Source organism: Pristis pectinata, chromosome 17 (genome assembly GCF_009764475.1).
Source record: "Pristis pectinata isolate sPriPec2 chromosome 17, sPriPec2.1.pri, whole genome shotgun sequence".
NCBI classification, from domain to species: domain Eukaryota; kingdom Metazoa; phylum Chordata; class Chondrichthyes; order Rhinopristiformes; family Pristidae; genus Pristis; species Pristis pectinata.
In genome coordinates this window covers 3726325-3733911 of record NC_067421.1, presented here as the reverse complement: position 1 = coordinate 3733911, position 7587 = coordinate 3726325, and the positions used below count along the sequence as shown (strand labels likewise).

Sequence of the window (7587 nt, the reverse complement as noted above, 5' to 3'; positions counted from 1 at the left end):
GATAGGTAATTTCAAGTTATCAAGGGTTTTGGGGGAATGGGTGGGCTGGGTGTAGGTTGTGTTAACTGGGGGAAGTCGGAGGCTGAATGGCCTCTTCCTGTTCCTACACACTGGTGTTTCTCGGGGAATGTCGATGCTCCCTCAGAGCTGGGATACTAAATGTTACAGTTGGAGTGAGAAGATGGACTCCATGTTGTTGAAGGAAGGTAATCTTCATAACTCAATGCACCGAGGCAGTCGAACGATTCGGGATTGAATCAGGAATCATTCTGGCTCACGTCTGAAATTTCATTCCTTCAGTTATGTTCCTCTAAGAAACATGGCCGTTGGAGCATCATCCACCTGTCCAGTTCACGGGTTTCGGTGTTATATTTCTCTCCAGCAGTTAAAGGAGACACTTTATGTTGGTCTGTTCAACAACTTCCCTCCAGTCCGACCCCGTGTCGAAAGTCCAGTACAATCAGTGACAGTATCTCCGATATTTATACTCCAACATCATATCCAAGTTTAAGATCAAATTCGTCTCTCGTCTGCATTTCCGATTTTTTTTTCTTTTCACTCTCCTGTTTTTAAATCAATGGACTTATGGACTTATTGTCATGACACACACACACACACACACACACACACACACACACACGAACACACATACGGAAAGAGACACACACTTTCAGAAGGCAATACATGAGAGGTGTTCCAGGGTAACGGAACCCTGATAGGCTATTAATTTGATACGATTCCCAGACCTTCCCGTACAAATAGAAGCATAAAAACCGACTTTTCAAACAGAGGGTGCGCATTGTCAAACCCGCATGTCAACAGGAAGAAAACGCCGTGTAATGTGATGAAAGTCCTTATTCGGGTAAATTTTAGGTGACCGTTTGTGTCAGAAATGCACGAAAATCATGCTCTTGAAACCGGGGCAAGTTGCGAGTTGTCAGCAAATTTGCGACCGAGAAAGAAGAAAGCTCAGAACAAAGCGCAAAGGCAGACAACATCTTTACTGCGGTGCGCTCCTGGATTTGGCTTGACATTATCCTGACAACAACTCAGCACTGACCACTCTTCGAACACACCTTTTTCGTACATCTCACAGCTTAAATCATCAGCTTTCTGATCCAACCATGTCCTCAGCAGTGTCTGCAGATTTGAATTGGTTCGGACTGCTTGTGACTGATTTGATAAACGTTCCGAAGTTGCTTTCTAGCAAATTGTCCTCTGTCAAATTTCATTGAAGTTCACACAAACAATTGAATGCAAAAACGCCGGCCAAGCTAATATACCGAAACCACGAGGTTGCTCGCTCTGCAGCTGACGTACGTCCCAAACTAGTCATATCCTGCCACTGCTCGGGTTCTGTCAATAGCGAAACTGATTCGCTGAAACAGTCAAACACCGGCTCTGGTGGGACTAGAACACCCAATATTTGAATTTATTTAAAATTTACCAGCAGAAGTCCAACACGTTATCCGTTGTGCCACAGAACCGTACAGCAATTACCGCTGCTGCATGGCTAACCTAGATTTCCACATTCATCTCACGTTTCTTCTCCAGTATTATCATCCCTCCAAAAAAGGGGAGATCAGTCCTTCATTCCGCCACCCATTGTATTGTCAGGTTGGTCAGAAACATTCTCTGAGCCATTAGACCGCTTCCGTTTCGAAATTCTCACACTGTTTGAGGAAGCTCTCCCAGCTATTTGTACGTAGTTGCTGTTTCAGTCCTCCTGCAACGGGTTTCTGCATTTTCTCCTTCCTGTTCTGCTTCCTGTCAGAACCCTTGTCGTCTGAGAAAAAGGACGATCAGTCCACCGGTCGGCAGGAAGTGAAAACACGTTACACGAATGTAAACTTGCAGCTACAGAATGTTGCATTCAGACATCTGACCCACTCCTGGGCTCCGCTCAAACGGGTTTAATAGTTTTCAGCCTTCTCAAGCAGGGCCTGATTGAATTTCCTTTCGATGTCCGAGGGCAGCTCTCGCTCAGGGTTACATACAGATAGTCCTTCGATATCTGGATAATTTGGGAAGTCTGGACTTCCACTATTGATTGGGCGCTGCTGTGTTTTCTTTTCTTGACCCGACACGGATATTCGGCTGTGGTGAAAAGTGATCGATTCATTTCTCTCAGGGAACATACTGCAGCGCGCTATAGATATTTTACAGCCAGATCCTTATCGTGCTGCGCTTTCAAAGCCGAATGTGACCCTCCCTGCACTGCTCGCACGGAGGAACAAACACCTTCTGCCACCTTGGGTGACGTTCTCGCTCAGAAAGCTAATGCTCCAATAATTGTTGCTCCGTGAGTCCCGTCCTCCAACGTTTACTATAAAAAAACTTTCAATTTAATTTTACTTCATCTAAAATCTGCTTTCGTGATACTGAAATCCGTCTGTTTACCCAGAAATTCGTCGGCTTACACTGTAGAGCTCTAGTGGCGCAATCGGTTAGCGCGCGGTACTTATATAGCAGTACACAGTGGAGAGATGCCGAGGCTGTGAGTTCGAGCCTCACCTAGAGCACTTGTGGTTTTGTTGGCTGTTTCTGGTGCGACTGAGAGACTCTGAAACTAATCATCAAACCGAGATGTTCTATTTCCTATTGTCCTTGTTAGATATGCTGTTGATTGCTTGTGAGAAACTGAGAAAAGCTTCACTGTTGTTGGTCTGAGCAAGAGAGCGTGAGTTCACAAGCGAGCAAAAGAGACCCTTCTTTATCACGTGTAAGACCTGTTTTCGACAAAGCATCACCAAAGGCTCGCAGAAGGAACGGAGGTAATGAGATCATCTCAAATCTCTCGAACTCCGGTAGGTGCAACCACAGTCCGCTTCATCTCTTGTCATTCGACCATCTCGCTGTTTCCGGAATCATCTTGACGAACCGCCATAATGATTGGATTTTTGAAGTTCTGCCTCACAATTGCCCTTCTTTCTGTAGGTCTGAAACCTGCCCGCAACTTTGGAATTCACATAGTTCTGGTTTATGGTTTTTTTATTTTGTTCGCTGTTAACACAGCAGTGATTTGCCCTGTTTTGTTCATTCGTTCAACTCGCTTCGCGTCACTTCCTGTTGCTTCAACATGTTGTTTCTTCTCATGGTTGATTGTTTGTTTATCCAATCAAGTCAGCACTTTTCTTTCTCTCCCCCCCGTCTTTACCCCAATCCAATTAACGAAAATGTTCAGCTGAAAACCGACCTTTCCTGAAACGTTGCTTCAGAAATAGCTGAAGCAATCTACGTCCTCGTCACCATCGGTTCAGAGGACCTGTTGCTTCCGATCATTTCATCGATCGGCCCGGCCATTAAACACCTCCTTTATTTCCTACGTGGCAGACCAACTGCGAAGCACCGTGACAGATTGCACCAGCAATGCTTTTAAGGCACAACCGAACTTATAGAGAAATGAAACCCAGACTTTACAGTCCTGAATGACACAAACAGCCTGATATTGCCGTACCCACCTTTTTAATTTTTACATGAGTGAGCTCTCTCCCTCGGTCTCTCTCACAAACACACACACACACACACACACACACACACACACACACACACACACACACACAAACACAGAGAGAGAGAGAGAGAGAGAGAGAGAGAGAGAGAGAGCGGTCATTTCTGCAACAGTCCATCACCGTTCTCTATTTGTTTCGTGAAGGGAACTTCCATGCATTATGTGGGAAGTGTAGACTCGAGGGCAATGAATTGTACCTGGTCAGTGGTGTTGTGGCCAGGTGGTCTAGGGCGCTGGATTTAAGCTCCAGTCTCTGTAGAGACGTGCGTTCGAGTCCCACCACTGCCAAGTTACGAACTTTCACCTGTGCGTTTTGAGATGCTGCTCGCTCACAGCTGACTTTCTGCAATCTGACCTTGTAACTGAAATACCCATCGCTCTGGCTGTTCCAGTAAACCTGTTCTGCTTCCAGTCCAGCACAGAAACACAGTGGCCAAATTTTTGCCGCTGAATTAGATGTAGATTGTCAAGTGGAGCCCCATCAATGTGCGAGACGCCATTACTCCTATCTTACTGTTGTTCTCAGTACAGCTTATCCACATTCCCAACACAATGAATGGCGCTCGCTTCTTTGAAGTCAATCGATGCTTTTCATTCATAAATTCAGCTAATGAGACCTGTCTGATGAGGGAAATCTCTCTTCCCACCAGCACTCAACCCTCCGTACAATTTGGCAGAGAAGTTGTTGTAAAATCTCCCCACTTTTCTGCATGTGGCTCTGTTTAACCGGAGACTTTTCCCCTTTTAATTCACCCCTTCGTACATTTTCATGTTTCTTCTTTCTCAAACATCTTCTCTTCCAACATTTCCTCTTTAAAGGGAAGTGTGAAAAGAGGAATTGCTGCCAATGTTCAGCAAGCCAGTGATGGCTTTCATCGGCTTTCTGAATGAGAAATAAACAATAATAAAGCGGTGCACTGATCTAGTCAGCGGAAAGTGAAAACAAAATGTTCGTCATTCCATCGCAATGCTGCTTGGGGAATTTACGTTGCACGTCACATTTCAGAAATTACATCTTAGTTTCCACATTGAAAGTTGGAAACCTGCAGTGGGGAGAATTCCCTTCCTGTGCAGAACTCTAAATCGCTTCTCCCGTGTCGCATATCATCAGTTTGATGACTTGCTTCACCATGTCCCCTTTAAAGAGAGGACCTCTCCCTCCATTCCGCTGACAAGCTGAGCTTTGCAAGAAGTTTCCGTTTAGAATCTGTGAGTACTCGACAGCGGTTTTTGGTCTGACAGTCACGGTGCTGGTGCAACATGCACAACTTTCTTTTCTCCACTCAGACGCTGGCTTGCATTACGAAATGTGTCGCTACAATTTGTATAATGTTTCTTTTGCCCCTGGCAATTTAATTGTCCACTATATTATGAACCTGGTTTGCAGGTGTGTGCCTGAGTCTAGAAGACATTGACTGGAAAGTGGAAAATAAAATGGGATCAATTAAAGGTCTGTGTGATTGTTCATCTAACGGCCAGTGCAGACTGGATGGGCAGGAAGGTCTATTTCCATGTCCCCTGACTCGTAAACTACCAGAAAACGCCCCAAAAACGCACGCGTCTTCCCTCCGACTACGATGCTCGTCGTCCACAAATTCATCCACTGTATGTCGCAGAATCGACCTTCTATTAACTTCGTTGTGGAGGTGAGGGGAAGTAAAGAGATTGTCAGACACTGGCGACGCGCGAATCCGTGGAGAGAAAGCTCAGAGACACCGGTGACTTATCCGCGAGGTGTGGAGGGTGACCCTGAAGGCACCAGTGGAAGCCAGAGTGACAGAGATGTTGTATTTCTCTGCGTTATACTTGGCCTTCACATGAGGATTTACAAAAACTGCCTAAAATCCTCGCTGCATATGTGAAGAGATGCAAACTTGTGATGCCGTGTCGTGAAACACAGAAGACAGACGCTTTATCCATTGGGCGACACAGTCCATCCTTCTCAAGAACCGAGGAAAAAGAATCATGAATGATGCCAGGTCCGGGTTTTGTGAGAAAGTGAGAAAAAGGCGGAACATTCTTTTTTTCTGCACACAGAAGACAAACCCGGTTTCAAGTGTTTCGACACGTAGAATGGTTTCGTGAAGGAACCAAGAGAATGGGCAGATGCAGCGGAGTTTCATCGCGTCTCAGAAGTTCGCAGGATCATGTGGTTTGTCCTGTTCATTCCCACTGACAGATACAATGAAGTCATACTGGCCCTGTGAGGTGCCTGGATTGAGCTGTTTCAGGGTCGAAACTGTATGTAAGTGGAGCGGACCACTTGAGGCAAACATCGCCTTTCCTTCTCCGTGCGTCAGCAGAAGCACTACTGGCTTTCCTTCATTTATGTCATCATTGTAATGACGATGATGTACTCAGGGTCCAGGTTCCCAGCACTCTGAGAGAGAACACATTGCATGTAGCCGGGACTCGATAATTAGCTCGTTATTTCTCCCCACATTCCCTCGTTTTACCTTTGGAATCCTCCTTCTAAATCGCGCACCGGTACACTTCCACCACACGAGACATGCAACGTTTGAAAATGTCAATAAGGGGGAACTTGGTGAATCTCTGGAATTCTATGTCGCTGGAGAGTGGACCATTAGATATTGAAGGTGCCTCAAAACAATTCGTCCGGTGTTTTGACGCTTCCTGCGAGTGTTGCTCGACTTCGGCGAGTCCTTGCCCCGTAACAACTGGGGCTTTTAATTTCAAACCTCCACCTCATTCTCACGAGTTTTGCTCATTAATTATCGGAGGTCATACTCACTTGCCCTACTTATTCACATGGAGCCTGAATTTCAGATCTTCCTCCGTCGGTCCGTCGGAGGAGCTCATTGGCTCCATCGCTCACGAAGATATTCTTGCAGCACAAGTGTCTCCAGAAACAGCATCCTGACATAAAGCGTTGATGCAGTAGTCACGAGTAAAGCTGGCAATTTCCTCCGAAATAGTCCCATGCAAACTGCGAACCTGAATCCAGAAAAAGCCGGAGACGGTCCCACGTCATTTGATGTGAACGACGGAGAACAGCGACAACATAAGAAACAGTGAGCCGCGAAACCACTGCATTCATTGTCACGGTTGATACTTAACCCCATCCATTCCCTGTTCCCGCTGGTTAACCACTAACTGATTGCAAGGTCGGTGACAATTTTGGTTACACTGCGTATCACTGACGGCAGAAAAAGTGATTCTGCTATGGATCACTCAAGGTTCAGAGGTTGAAGCTGACAGAATCTCGTCGGTCGTGAGGTGAGGCAGTACCCTTTATGTACACCAAAGCGATGATGTTCAAAGCAGTGAAACATAAAGGAAGAAATACTTCTCCTCATTGTCCACGTCAAGCGAGATAGCTTTCCAAGTTAATATCGAAGAAGCAGTTGGAAGATTGAGTGAGAATGAAATGAAAGAACAATTGCTTCTTGCGTTCGTTGGCCCGTTTGAAACCCCGATGTTGTCTCCGACTTGGACGAAATATCAGTGGACTGAGAAGGACGTGTTTGAGCAGAAACGTTGTTAGAGTCGTTATGCATTTAGTGTAATTGGCAGCGAGACACTAGCGGAGTGGCCGACTGTTTTGGGCAGATTGATGTACTCCAGATGACAGGCGGTGAAGGAAGAATTGGGGTGAACATTGTTACTGACAACGTGGAGACCTTACTGTTTTTATGTCAGAGGGCGGTTCAATTATTACACATTAGATTGCTTGATAAATATTCCCGGTCAAAAGGGATTAATTAAAACTTATTTGTTCAATGACCATGAACGACATCAGATTAATGAGTTCAAAAGATCCCACTGGTGAGGTTCCCTTTTTCGATTAATATGTGAATCCTTTCCATGTTCCGCTACAGAATTACCTCCGACATTTGTGGCAATCATCTCCACGAAAGCGGAAGATGTCCCTATTTTCGAGATCATGATGTCTTTTGTGATATTGAGAAGATAATCTATCCTATCCTGCCTACTCTTGAGATCTTGAGTAAGTTAGTAAATCGGCCGTTTGTTCAATAAATACCTTTAACTGTGCGACTGTAATATCCAGTTGGTCCAAGATCCGGAGATTCGATCCTTCCAGCACCTACTCTCGG

General features: G+C 45.5%; 1 non-coding gene across 1 annotated transcript; it reads left to right on the top strand.

Annotated features, from left to right (window-relative positions):
• Window positions 1-2428: 2428 nt before the first annotated feature.
• trnai-uau (transfer RNA isoleucine (anticodon UAU)) lies at window positions 2429-2522 on the top strand. Its single transcript has 2 exons — window positions 2429-2466; window positions 2487-2522. It is a non-coding gene; the product is annotated as a tRNA-Ile (tRNA).
• Window positions 2523-7587: the final 5065 nt, after the last annotated feature.